The sequence below is a fragment of the Muscardinus avellanarius genome (assembly GCF_963383645.1).
Source record: "Muscardinus avellanarius genome assembly, chromosome: 18".
NCBI lineage: Eukaryota > Metazoa > Chordata > Mammalia > Rodentia > Gliridae > Muscardinus > Muscardinus avellanarius.
This window is the reverse complement of record NC_137804.1, coordinates 24743485-24755441: the sequence shown is the minus strand read 5'-3', so window position 1 is coordinate 24755441 and position 11957 is coordinate 24743485.

Here is an 11957-nt window from a genome sequence, read left to right as displayed (position 1 = left end):
TTTGTTTGTTTGTGTGGGGAGGGTGGCACTTGATATTGGACCCAGGGCCATTCTGCCTCTGAGCTACACCCTCAGGCCTTTTTTTCTTTTTTTAACAGAATCTTAGTGGGTTAGCTGGCTTCAAAGCTGTGATCTTCCTGTCTCAGCCTCGCAAGTAGTAGGATTACAGGCATGTGCCACCACGCCCGGCTCACCCAGCCACAGGAATTCATCCTCTGGGAGTTTATGAGGCCACACATGTGAGATCAAGTCTGGGGAGGTGGGAGGCCCCGAGGCAGCAGCTCCTGCAGCCGGCAGCGGCTGGCCACGGTCCTCGGTGTTCTCCCCGTCATCTCTGCCTCGCCGCTTCCTTTGTGTGTAGCTGTGGGCTCCAAATCTCCCTGTCCTTATAAGGACACCAGTCATTGGATTGAGGGCCATCCTAATTCAGCATGACCTCATCTTTACTTGATTTTATCTGCCAAGTCCCAATTTCCAAATAAGGTCACAGTCATAGGTCCTGAAGGTTAAGACTTTGACGTATCTTTCAGAGGGGACACAAATGAATTCAGCACCTACCTCACCAAACTCATTTCTCTCTCTCTCTTTTTTTTTTAAACTGTTTTTTAGGGGGATATGGCAGGCTGAACTCAGGGGTATTCTACCTCTGAGCTACATCTCCAGTCCCTTTTTACTTATTTATTTTTTGCAGTACTAGGGATTAAACCTAGAAAGGTTCTACCTCTGAGCTACACACCCAGCCCTTTTTTTCTTTTTCTTTTTCTTTTCTATTTCTTGAACCTGTGATCTTCCTGTCTCAGCTCCAAGTACTGGGATTATAGGCATGTGCACCAGGCCCAGCCAACCAAACTCACTTCTCATAGGTCAGCATCACAGGTCCCTGGCAGTTTGGGGTGCTAGAAAGTACAGAGCCACAGGTAATGTTGATGTCAATTTTGATCTGTCCCTGGAATTCTGGGATCGTCAGCTTGTTAATGAGGGTCAGCAGTTGAGCACAAGGGCACACACCTGTAATCCCAGCTACTTGGGAGGCTGAGGCAGGCAGATCCCAAATTCCAGGCTACTCTAGGCAATTTAGCAAGACTGTCTCAAAATAAAATTGAAAAAGGACTGAGGATGTAACTCAGTGGTAGAGCATGCCCGGGGTCAATCTCCAGTAACTAAAAAATAAGAAAGTAAGACTCAGTGGAAGAGAAAGTGTCTCCTGCACAGGGCACGAAGGGAGCCTTGGAGCCAGGCTCCAGGGCCCCGCTCCTAGCTCACTCCCAGAGGGGTCACTCCTGACGCCTGTTCACCTCGCTGGGCCTCATCTGTGAAATGGGGGCGCTAACGCTCCACACCCATAAGATGATGCCGGGATCACATGTAGGAAAATGATTAAATGTTCACTGTTTGTGATCGATACAATTATCCTAATTACCCCTGCTGACACTTAAAGCGTCCTGCATTTGGGGGTGAAACAGGCTGTTTTGCTGGACACACTGGAAAATTTCTACTCCCTAAAAAAATGGCAAGACCAGTTCCTGATTAGGACAAAGGAAACCTCTCTGATTTCACCTGCCCTGGTGATTTGCAGGGAAAGGCCAGCCCAGGCCCGGGCCCTGCTTCCAGGCTTGGCCCGCTCTCAGGAAAGAGCTCTCCTGACGGCTTATTTTGGGACTGATCTGGAAGGTGATTTCTCCAGTCTCTTATAGTCTTTGAAACTCTATTTTCTTTCTTTCTTCTTTTCTTTTCTCTCTTCTTTTGTTCTCTCTCTCCCTCTTCTTTCTCTCTCTCTCTCTCTCTCTCTCTCTCTCTCTCTCTCTGTGGTATTGGGGTTTAAACCCAGGAGGCATTCTACCTTTAAGTTACACCTCCCAACCCCATTTTATTTTTATTTATTTATTTACTTGTTTATTTTTGTGGTACTGGGGTTTGAATCCAAGGGCATTCTACCTCTGAGCTACACCCCCAGCCTATTTTTTACTTTTTATTTTGAAACAGGGTCTCACTGAGTTGCGAAGGGCCTCACTAAGTCGCTGAGGCTGTCCACAAATCCCGATCCTCCGGTCTCAACCTCCCAAATGCTGGGATTACAAGTGTGCACCATCACGCCGGGCTTTTTATTTTTTATTTTGAAACGGGATCTCACTGAGTTGCTGAGGGCCTCACTAAATTGCTGAGGCTAGCCTCGAACCTGTGATCTTCCTATCTTAGCCTCCCAAGTACTGACTTGGGAGTACTGACTTCTCACCCACGCCTGACTTCTCAGTTTTCATTTGAACATCCATGGCTCATGGTAAGTGTGGCAGGGCAGCTTGGGGCCCAGCGGAAAAGGCTGGAGAACAACAGCCCTTCCCAGCTAGAACTAGGCCTGGGCCTGGCTGGAACAGCCGCCCAAGGCAGCATGGCAGACTAGAGGCCTCAGCCTGAACCCAGCCCAGCCTTGGCGGTCCAGCCGCGCAGAGCGGGGCCGGGCAGTGCTTGGTGAGTGCCTTAAATTTGGGGGAGCAAGGGTGTCCTGCCATCTGTATCTAGACTTCTCTTCCCTTCTCAGGTGGACAGCACCTGTCCAGGTCAGGTTCAAAGAGTGGCCACTGTCGCTGCCGCCCCCATTGCTACTGTTTTTTACGGCCAGTGGAAGGACGGCATGGCTGGTGGGTCGTGAGCCAGGCCTGACCCGAAGCTCATCTGAGAGTTCTGAGCTGAAGTGAGAGGTTGGCCTGAACTCCCCGGCCCTTCTCAGGCTTGCCCACCCCCTCCCCTTACCACCACTACCACCCTATTTTTTTTTTCTTTTTTTATAGCACTGGGGATTGAGCCCTGGGGCATTCTACCTCAGAGCTACACCTCCAGCCTTATTTTATTTTTATTTTGAAATAGAGTCTTCCTAAGTTGCTGAGGGCCTTGCTAGGTTGCTGAGGCTGGCCTCGAACCTGCAATCCTCCTTTCTCAGCTTCTCAAATACTGGAATTACACGCCGGGCGTGGTGGCGCACGCTTGTAATCCTGGCGCTTGGGAGGCAGAAACAGGAGGATTGTGCGCGGCTGGCTTAGGAGACCCTGTTTCCAAAAAATAAAATAGGTCTGGGAGTGTAGCCCGGAGGTAGAAGGGCTTCCAGAAACCCCAGTACCAAAATAATAATAATAATAATAATAATAATAATAAATAATAATAATAATAATAATAATAATAATAAAATACTGGAATTACAGGCATGCACCACCATGCTTGGCTTAAAGTGAATTCTCTTCAAATCATGATTGGTAAGGGATTGCCTTCTTCAAGGTGCTTTTCTTGGATGTCCTCAGTTAGTGATACTAAACTTGACAGATAAAAGAGGAGGAAAAGGCCGGGTGTGGTGGCTCACACAAGCTTGTAATCTCAGCGTTTGGGAGGCTGAGACAGGAGGATCACACAGGCTCGAAGCCAGCCTCAGCTACTTAGTGAGGCTCTTGGCAACTTAGTGAGACCTTGTTTCCAAATAAAATATAAAATAGGTCTGAGGCCCCTGGGTTTCATCCCCAGTACCACAAAAATAATAATAATAATAATAATAAATAGCCGGGCGTGGTGGCGCACGCTTGTAATCCCCGCGCTTGGGAGGCAGAGACAGGAGGATCGCACAGGTTCGAAGCCAGCCGCGCTGGCTTAAGAGACCCTGTTTCCAAAAATAAAAAATAGGTCTGGGAGTGTAGCCCGGAGGTAGAAGGGCTTCCAGGAACCCCAGTACCACCAAAAATAAATAAATAAATAAATAAATAAATAATAATAAATAAAAATAGAAGAGGAGGAAGAGGAGTTATAAATTAGGAGTGGTGGGCTTGATGTGACCAAGGGCAGATCCATCCTCTCCAGCCTCAGTTTCCCCATGTGTACTCTCGAGGAGCAGAGTGACAGGGACGGCCTCTCCCACACCTGCCTGGAGGCACGCCACACACAGAGCTCGCCTTTGCCCCAGGAGCGCCTCTGCCTTCCTGTCTTTGTGCAGAGAATTTCCTCCCTCCAGGCCCCCAGAGCAAGCGCGCAGCCAGGGACAATTGGAAAGTCCGGGGTTGGCCTGGCCCATTTCCCCCAGCGCTGGCCCTCTGACCCAGACCAGGGAAGCGGCCAAGGCACAGGCTGGAGGAACGTCCCATCCAGAGCGAGCGGCCCAGGGCCCTCTGGTACACGTCGCTGACTTTCCTTCTGCCCAGCAGCCAGACAGGCGGCCTCAACCCATTATACAGAGGAGGAGGCCGAGGAGGGGAGACGCTTGTTCAGGGCAGCGTGGTGGTGTGGGCTGAGCTTCCTGCGCTTTTCTGCCTGGGAAAGGGCGGCTCCTTGCTCAGGTGGCCACGGAGCACACAGAGCCCAATCACCTGCCTTCCTCTCCTCCTGCCTCTAAGCCCCGTGTGCACACCTAGAATCCCGTACTCGGGGGGGTTGGGGGCTGAGACTGGAGGTTCACAGGTTCGCAGCCAGCCCCATCAGCCTAGAGAGACCATTTTCAAATAAAAAAATAAAAAGGACTGGGAGTGTACTCAGAGGTAAACTTCCCCTGGGTTCAATCCCCAGAACCACAGGTAAAAAAAAAAAATACCAGGACAACTGAAATACTGCCTCCTCCAGGAAGCCTTCCCTCAATCCCTCACCCACTTGCCCAGTAGTGGACACCGGCTGGGGTCCTTTCCAGGACTGTGAGCAGCTGTGCCTGGAACAGGACAGGAATGAGGCCCCGGAGTCAGGAACACCTGGTGCTGGGGTCTGACTGTTGAAGGGCCCTGAAATGCCTGGGTTAAACCCAGTGCCTAAGGCCAGCAGAGCATTAGGCGGTGGGGCCCCTGGGAGGGCCCACCCAGCCAGGGACAATGTGACCACTGCTCTGAGCCCAGTGTGGCGGTGCACGCTTGTGATTCCAGCATTCAGGAGGCTGGGACAGGAGGATTGAGGTTCGCGCAACTTAGTGAGACCCTGTTTCAAAATAAAGAATAAAAAATTGGGCAGGGGGTGTAGCTCGGAGGTCAAATGCCCCTGGGTTCCATCCCCAGACCCACAAAAATAAATAAGTAAATAAATAAATAAATAAATAAAAGAGGCCCTGAGAAAGGAGGACGCTGGGACTCCAGGAGTAAGCTGCCCTCCTCAAGGGCAGGGTCACCAGTAGACCCGGACTTCCCAGACTCCAAAAGAATGGGAAATACACTTCCACTCTTTACAAACCACCTAGTCTGTGGTATCTTGTTAACAGCCTCAATAGGCTAAGGTACCCAGCTTCTCCCACAAGAGCAGTGTTGAGCTATAGCAGGATTCTGAGCTGGGGCGGGTCAAGCAGATGTGGCTGAAAGAGGGTGGCTCCAAGCCAGGAGCAGTGGTGCCTGTCTTCACAACCAGTGCTTGGCGCTGAGTCAGGAGGAGCACAGGTTCTACTAGTCAACCTGTTGAAACACTGTTTCAAAACAAAACATCAGAGCCAGGCATGATGGTGCACACCGATAATCCTAATATTTGGGAGGCTAATACAGGAGTATCAGAGGTTCGCGAACAGCCTCAGCAGTGCAGGAAGACGCAGCAATCTAGGGAGACCCTGTTTCAAAATAAAGAATAAAAAGGACCAAGGGTGAGCCAGTGGCGCACGCTTGTAATCCCAGCATCTGAGAGGCTGAGACAGGAGGATCTGGGTTGGCGGACAGCCTCAGCTACTCACTGAGGCCCTCTGCAACTTAGTGAGACCCTGTTTCAAAATAAAGACTAAAAATAGGGCTGGGGGTGTAGCTCCGAGGTTGAATGCTTCTGGATTCCATCCCCAGTACTGAGTACAGAAAAAAAAAAAAAAAGGACTGGGGGTGTACCTCAAAGGTAGAATGCCTGTGGGTTCAATCCCCAGTATCACACACGCACACAAAAAGACATTTTTTCTGGTTCAACTGCTAATATAAATAAGTAAACAGAAGGTGGCTCCAGCAGCTTGTTGGAGGGCGGTCAGACCCACGTTGGGCAGGAGGCTGAGGAGCGCTCCCTGTGGGGCCTTCGGGGGCTAAGGTGGGTACCACCGACCCTCCTTCCCCACACTGTCCTGCCTCTGCCCATCGTGCCTGGTGAAGCCCAGGGAGCGCCCGCTTCCTGGCCCACCGCTCCTCCTCTTAGCAGGTTTCTGCAGGATGTTTCTGGGGCTGAGTGGCCAGGGCATGGGAGGCTTGCTGGCAGCCCCAGCCACGCAGCTCCTCCCGGCTGACTCAGGCCTTCCTGCCCAGCTTATCAGGCCTGAGGGGCCATAAAGGGCCAGTCTCTGGACCTTGGCTCTAGGCCTGGGTTTGGGGCCCAGGAAGTGATTTGTGGGTTTTGCTGTGGCTTAAGGAGTGGGGCTGACTCACAGGGGAGGGGCCGGGTGTGGCTGGTGGGGCTGCAAACCCCAAGCCCTGGGCACCCACAGGCCAGCGGAGGGGAACGAGGCCCCACCATGGGGAGGATTCCCACCCTGCCAGCTCCGAGTGGGAGGGGCATCAGGGCGGGTCCTCTTTATTTACCCTTCAAACAGAAAATATTTCCAGAATAAAATACCTTCCCCAAATGTTCTGACCGAATGCTAAGTGCCAGACATTCAGTGCCTTGCCTGCCATCTCCAGTAACCTGCACCCCCACCTGCCTCCCTGGGCTGGTGTTCTTACTGTCCGTCACAGAGGAGGAAACTGAGGCACGGGGAGGGGCTCAAGTTCACTTTATTTTAATTAATTTATTTATTTTGGTGGTACTGGGAATGGAACCCAGGGGCCTTCTACCTCCGGGCTACACTCCCAGACCTATTATATATCTATATATAGATATATCTCTATATATCTATATCTATATCTATAAAGATATATATATATATATATTTTGGGGGGGAACAGGGTCTCTTAAACCAGCTGAGGCTGGCTTCGAACCTACGCGATCCTCCTGTCTCAGCCTCCCAAGCGCTGGGATTACAAGTGTGTGCCACTACTCCCGGCTCAAGCCCAGTTTAAAATTCACAGAGAGCCGGACGTGGTGGTGCAGGTTTGTAATCCGGTATTTGGGAGGCTGAGACAGGAGGATCGCAGGTTCTAGCCTTGGCAACTTAGTGGGGCCCTTTTTCAAAATAAAGAATGTAGCTCACAGGTAGAGTGCCCCTGGGTTCAATCCCCAGTACCGCAAAAAGAAAAAGAAAAAAATCACAAAAAGGCCGGGCTTGGTGGCACACATCTATAATCCCAGTACTTGGGAGGCTATGGCAGGAGGATCACAGGTTTGAGGACAGCCTCAGGAAGTAGTGAGACTCTTATCAACCTAGCAAGACCCTGTTTTAAAATAAAAATAAGCCGGGCGTGGTGGCTCACGCTTGTAATCCCAGCATTTGGGAGGCTGAGACCGGAGGATCACGGTTCACGGACAGCCTCAGCTACTTAGTGAGGCCCTCTGCAACTCAGTGAGACCCAGTTTCAAAATAAAGAATAAAAAATAGGGCAGGAGGTGTAGCTCGGAGGTCGAATCCCCTTGGGTTCCACCCCCAGACCCGCAAAAATAAAATAAAATAAAATAAAAATAGGACAAGGATCTAGCTCAGAGGTAGAATGCCCCTAGGATCAGTCCTCAATACTACAGAAATTTAAATAAATAAATAAAATTCATGGTATCCCCTTGAAAAACTGAAAGAGAGAAATTAAAGCAGGGCAGGAGAGGGCTTTAGGAGTTCTGTGAGTCCCCGGGAGCCAACTGACCACAGGTCCTTAGAGGAGCCCAAGCAAACCCCTGTCCCACTCCAGGATCCCACGAGGATGCAGTCATGGCTGTTCCCTTGTCCGTGAGATGAGACGAGACCGAGAGCAGGTGTTTTCCAAGGCCAGATGTTGGGTGAGTAACTAAGTTCACAATCCAGCAATTGCCTGCGTCTGTCTGGCACATGCTTCCAGGCTCTCCAAGAGGAGGAGGCAGGAAGATGAGATAAAAGACCAGGAAATTCCCCGCCCAGCGGGGGAGACCAGGCTCTACTAGTCCAGACCAAAGAGCAATTCCAAAAAAGGGAAGGTTCTGACGCAGTCCCTGAGCCCTCTGCATCCCAGCTCTATCAGTCAGATCACACACGGTCCCTACATGGCAACCAAGATGTCCTTTAGATGCCCCGGGCTCCTGTCCTGCTGGGCCCTAGTAGAAAGTGAAAGGACAAAGTCTGACTGCACCAGAGACCATCTTGTAGCCAAGAGATTTATTGGAGGGGCCGGTATGAAAGAAAGAAACATAAAGAGAGAGAAAGAAAGGGAGAGACAGAGGGAGAGAGAGAGAGAAGAATCCAGGAAGAGAGGGAGTGCGTGCTGGGGTCAGTGTTATATGGGGGCTTGGGGTTACGGATTGGGGGCTCACAGGCTAGGAGAAATGGCTAGAGTCCCATGGGAAGGGGTCGTGCGGCCAGGTAATTGGCTCAGAGTCAGCGGGGAATGTCCCTTTCACTGATTGGCCAAGGGCACCAGGAGGGGGCAGGTCTCCCAGGTAAGTGACCAGGTGCCGTCAGAGGGGGATGGTAGCTTAACTGGTCAGACCAGGGCCTTTCAGGAGACTTAGCTTATTGGGGGGGGGGGTCTGAAGTAAGAACTTTCATTCATCTAACAGAAAGAGCCTCTGCCAGAGAAGGCCCAGAAGAAAAATTGACTTATTTGGAGCCGTCTCTGAACCCATCACCAAGGACCAATCACCATTGTTGGCCAAGCCAGGCTTGCATGCCCATCCTCATTCTGGATCTCACTGAGAGGTCCTCCTGGAATAAAGGGCGGGAGTGGAAGAAGAGACAGAGGCCGGCACAGAGCCCTGCTGTCCTCGCCCAGCTCCTCTCCCTACCGACTTTCCACGCCCACTCTGCTGGCCATTCCAGCCAGGCCAAGGATGCCGGAGGCTCTCAGTGTGCTAACTTGGGTCATTTTTTGTGTCTGTGTGGTTCTGGGGGTTGAACCCAGAGGCATTCTACCTCTAAGCCCTATTTTTTATTCTTTATTTGTAAACAGGGTCTCACTGAATTGCAGAGGGCCTCACTAAGTAGCTGAGGCTGGCCACGAACCTGTGGCCCTCCTGTCTCAGCCTCCCAAGTACTGGGATTTACAAGAGTCATCACGCCCAGCTGGGTCATGGATTGTTAACCTTAGCATTATTGGGAGTGGGGGCCAGATAATTCTTCACAGTGGGGAGCTGTCAGCCTTGTGCTGTGTAGAGTGTTGAGCAGCAACATATATTGGGCTCTACTCAGTATAAGTCAGTGATGTTTTCACTCCACCATGAAATCAAAATGTCACTGCATCTCACATCTGTAATCCCAGCTACTCAGGAGGCTGAAGCAGGAGGAATGTTAATTCAAGGCCTGCCTGGGCAATTTAGCAAGAGCCTGTCTCAAAATCAAAAGGGACGTGGCTCAGTGTTAAAGTGCCCCTGGGTTTAATCCCCGGGACCAGCAAAAAAGAAAGAAAAAAGAAATGTTATCATGTATTTCATCTATGTGTACATATAAAGAAAAGTATGATGAAATGAGTAGATGAAGATATTTCTCAGGCAATGGTGGTTTCACTGTGACTTTCACCTGCCCACAGCAACTGTGGAACTTACCCAAACGCAGAGATGGTAAAATGTGGAAAATTGTCATTTTTTTTTCTTTTTTTTTCTTTTTTTGCATGTATGTTTGTATGATACTGGGGATTGAACCCAGGGTTGTGTTCTACCCCTGAGCTACACCCCCAACCCTATTTTCTTTTTTATTTTGAAATCGGGTCTCACTGAGTTGCTGAGGCTGGCCTCGAACCCTAAACCCTCAGCTCCTCCACCTATTAGTCCCAGGACCTAGCTCTAGACTCAGTTTCTTTATCTATAAAACAAAATTATTCCCGGGCATGGTGGCACATGTTTATAATCCCAGTGCTTGGGAGATTGAGAGAGGAATTTTGCAGGTTCTGTGGCAGGAGAGTTTGGTCCCCAGTGAGCCAGACCCAGAGGCCAGATCAGGATGAAACAAGTTTACTCACCTGTGAGGCTCAGAGAGCAAAGCTCCGGGTCTGAGCCCCAAGCTCAGAAAAGACAAGCTTTTCATACAGTTGCCAAGGTAATTCTTAGGAAGAGAGAGTGAGTGGAAAATGTTCACCCAGTGTAAGCAGTTTATGGAAGCAGAAAAGCAGAGCCTCTGCGTCATTCTATGAGCTGGTAGTCAAGAGCCTTACAGGCCGGGCGTGGTGGCGCACGCTTGTAATCCCCGCACTTGGGAGGCTGCAACAGGAGGATCGCAGGTTCCCAAAGCCAGCCTCAGCTGCTTAGTGAGGCTCTCGGCAATTTAGTGAGACCCTGTTTTCAAATAAAATGTAAAAATTGGTCCAGTGGTGTGGCCTGGAGGTAGAAGGCCCGTGGGCTCCATCCCAAGTAACACACACACACACACACACACACACACACACACAAACACACACACACACGACTTACGCTGTGGTTGTGATTGCCCAGAAAGTCCAAACTATGTTTATCTTGGGAAGAGGTCTGAGGGGGAGGTTTTGTTCTCTCGGTCCCTTGTTCTTCAGCCAAAAGTTCTTTACTGGGACAAGGCTGTGCTCCTACCTCAGTTCCTAAGTAACTTAGTGAGGCTCTCATGAACTTAGGGAGATCCTGTTTTCCAGATAAAAAATAAAACAGGGCTGGAGGTATAGCCCAGAGGTAGAATACCCCTGGGTTCAATCCCCAGTACCACACACAAATAACTAAATAACTAACTAAATAAATAAATACAAAATTATAATGGACAGCAGGGCATAGTGGTGCACACCTGTAATTCCAGTACTTGGGAGGCTAAGACAGGAGGCTTGTAGGTTGGAGACCAGTCTCACCAACTTAGCGAGGCCCTTGGCAACTTAGTGAAACCCTCTTTCAACCAAAAACTAAAAAGGACTGGGGGTAGAGCTTGGAAATAGAATACCCATGAGTTTGATCCCCCCGAAAAAGTATATATATATATATATATATATATATATTGTGTGGCAGAGAGTCAAGGCATTCACCAATACCCATGTTCTTTCTCCTCCTCTTCCTGGGCTCTGGCCAGCACGCATTTCCCAGATGCCTTTGCTGTGTGAGGTGACAGGCGACTGCACACTGTGCCAGGGGAAAGTGCGTCTGGGCAAAGTTTTAACTTAATAATTTAATTTGATGGTTTAGTTTTTATGAATTAATTTTGCTTTAGGGAGACTATAAACTGTGGAACAGCAGTAGATCCTGGCCACAGTTAGGCTTTTAGAAAGTACTGATGCCTGAGCTCCACCTCCAGAGAGCCTGGCTCCGATGTTCTAGGGTGGAGCAGGGCAGCAGAATTGTGTGTGTGTGTGTGTGTGTGTGTGTGTGTGTGTGTGTGTGTTACTAGGGATAGAACCCAAGAACTTTCAACCTCTGAGCTACACCTCCTGCCCTATTTTTATTCTTTATTTTGAAACAGAGTCTCACTAAATTGCAGAGGGCCTCACTACGTAGCAGAGGCTGTTCGTGAACCACGATCCTCCGGTCTCAGCCATCACTAGCTCTTTTTACTTTTTCATTTTGAAACAGAGCCTCACTAAGTTGCTGAGGCTTGGCTCAAACCTGTGATTTCCATCTCAGACTCCCAAATAGCAGGACTGCATGCACGGCTTTTAGGGTCTTTTGAAGTTATTGTTCCCTCTGCCTGGAAGACCATAACCGGATCCTCCTGAGGCCAGCTGCCCCTCGTTCAGGTCTCATGTTCATTTCCTAGGACTGTCCTAACTAAACGCTACATATTAAGCAACAAAATTGTGTTCTCACAGTCTGAGACCAGCCTCAGCAACTTAATGAGACTTGCGGCAACCTAGCAAAACTCTGTGGTGTTGCTGGGCATGGTGGCACAGGCCTGTAATCCTAGTACTACTTGGGAGGATGAGTCAGGAGGATTGCAGGTTCTCAGCCAGCCTCAGTAACTTAGTGAGGTTCTCAACAATTTAGCAAGATCCTGTTTC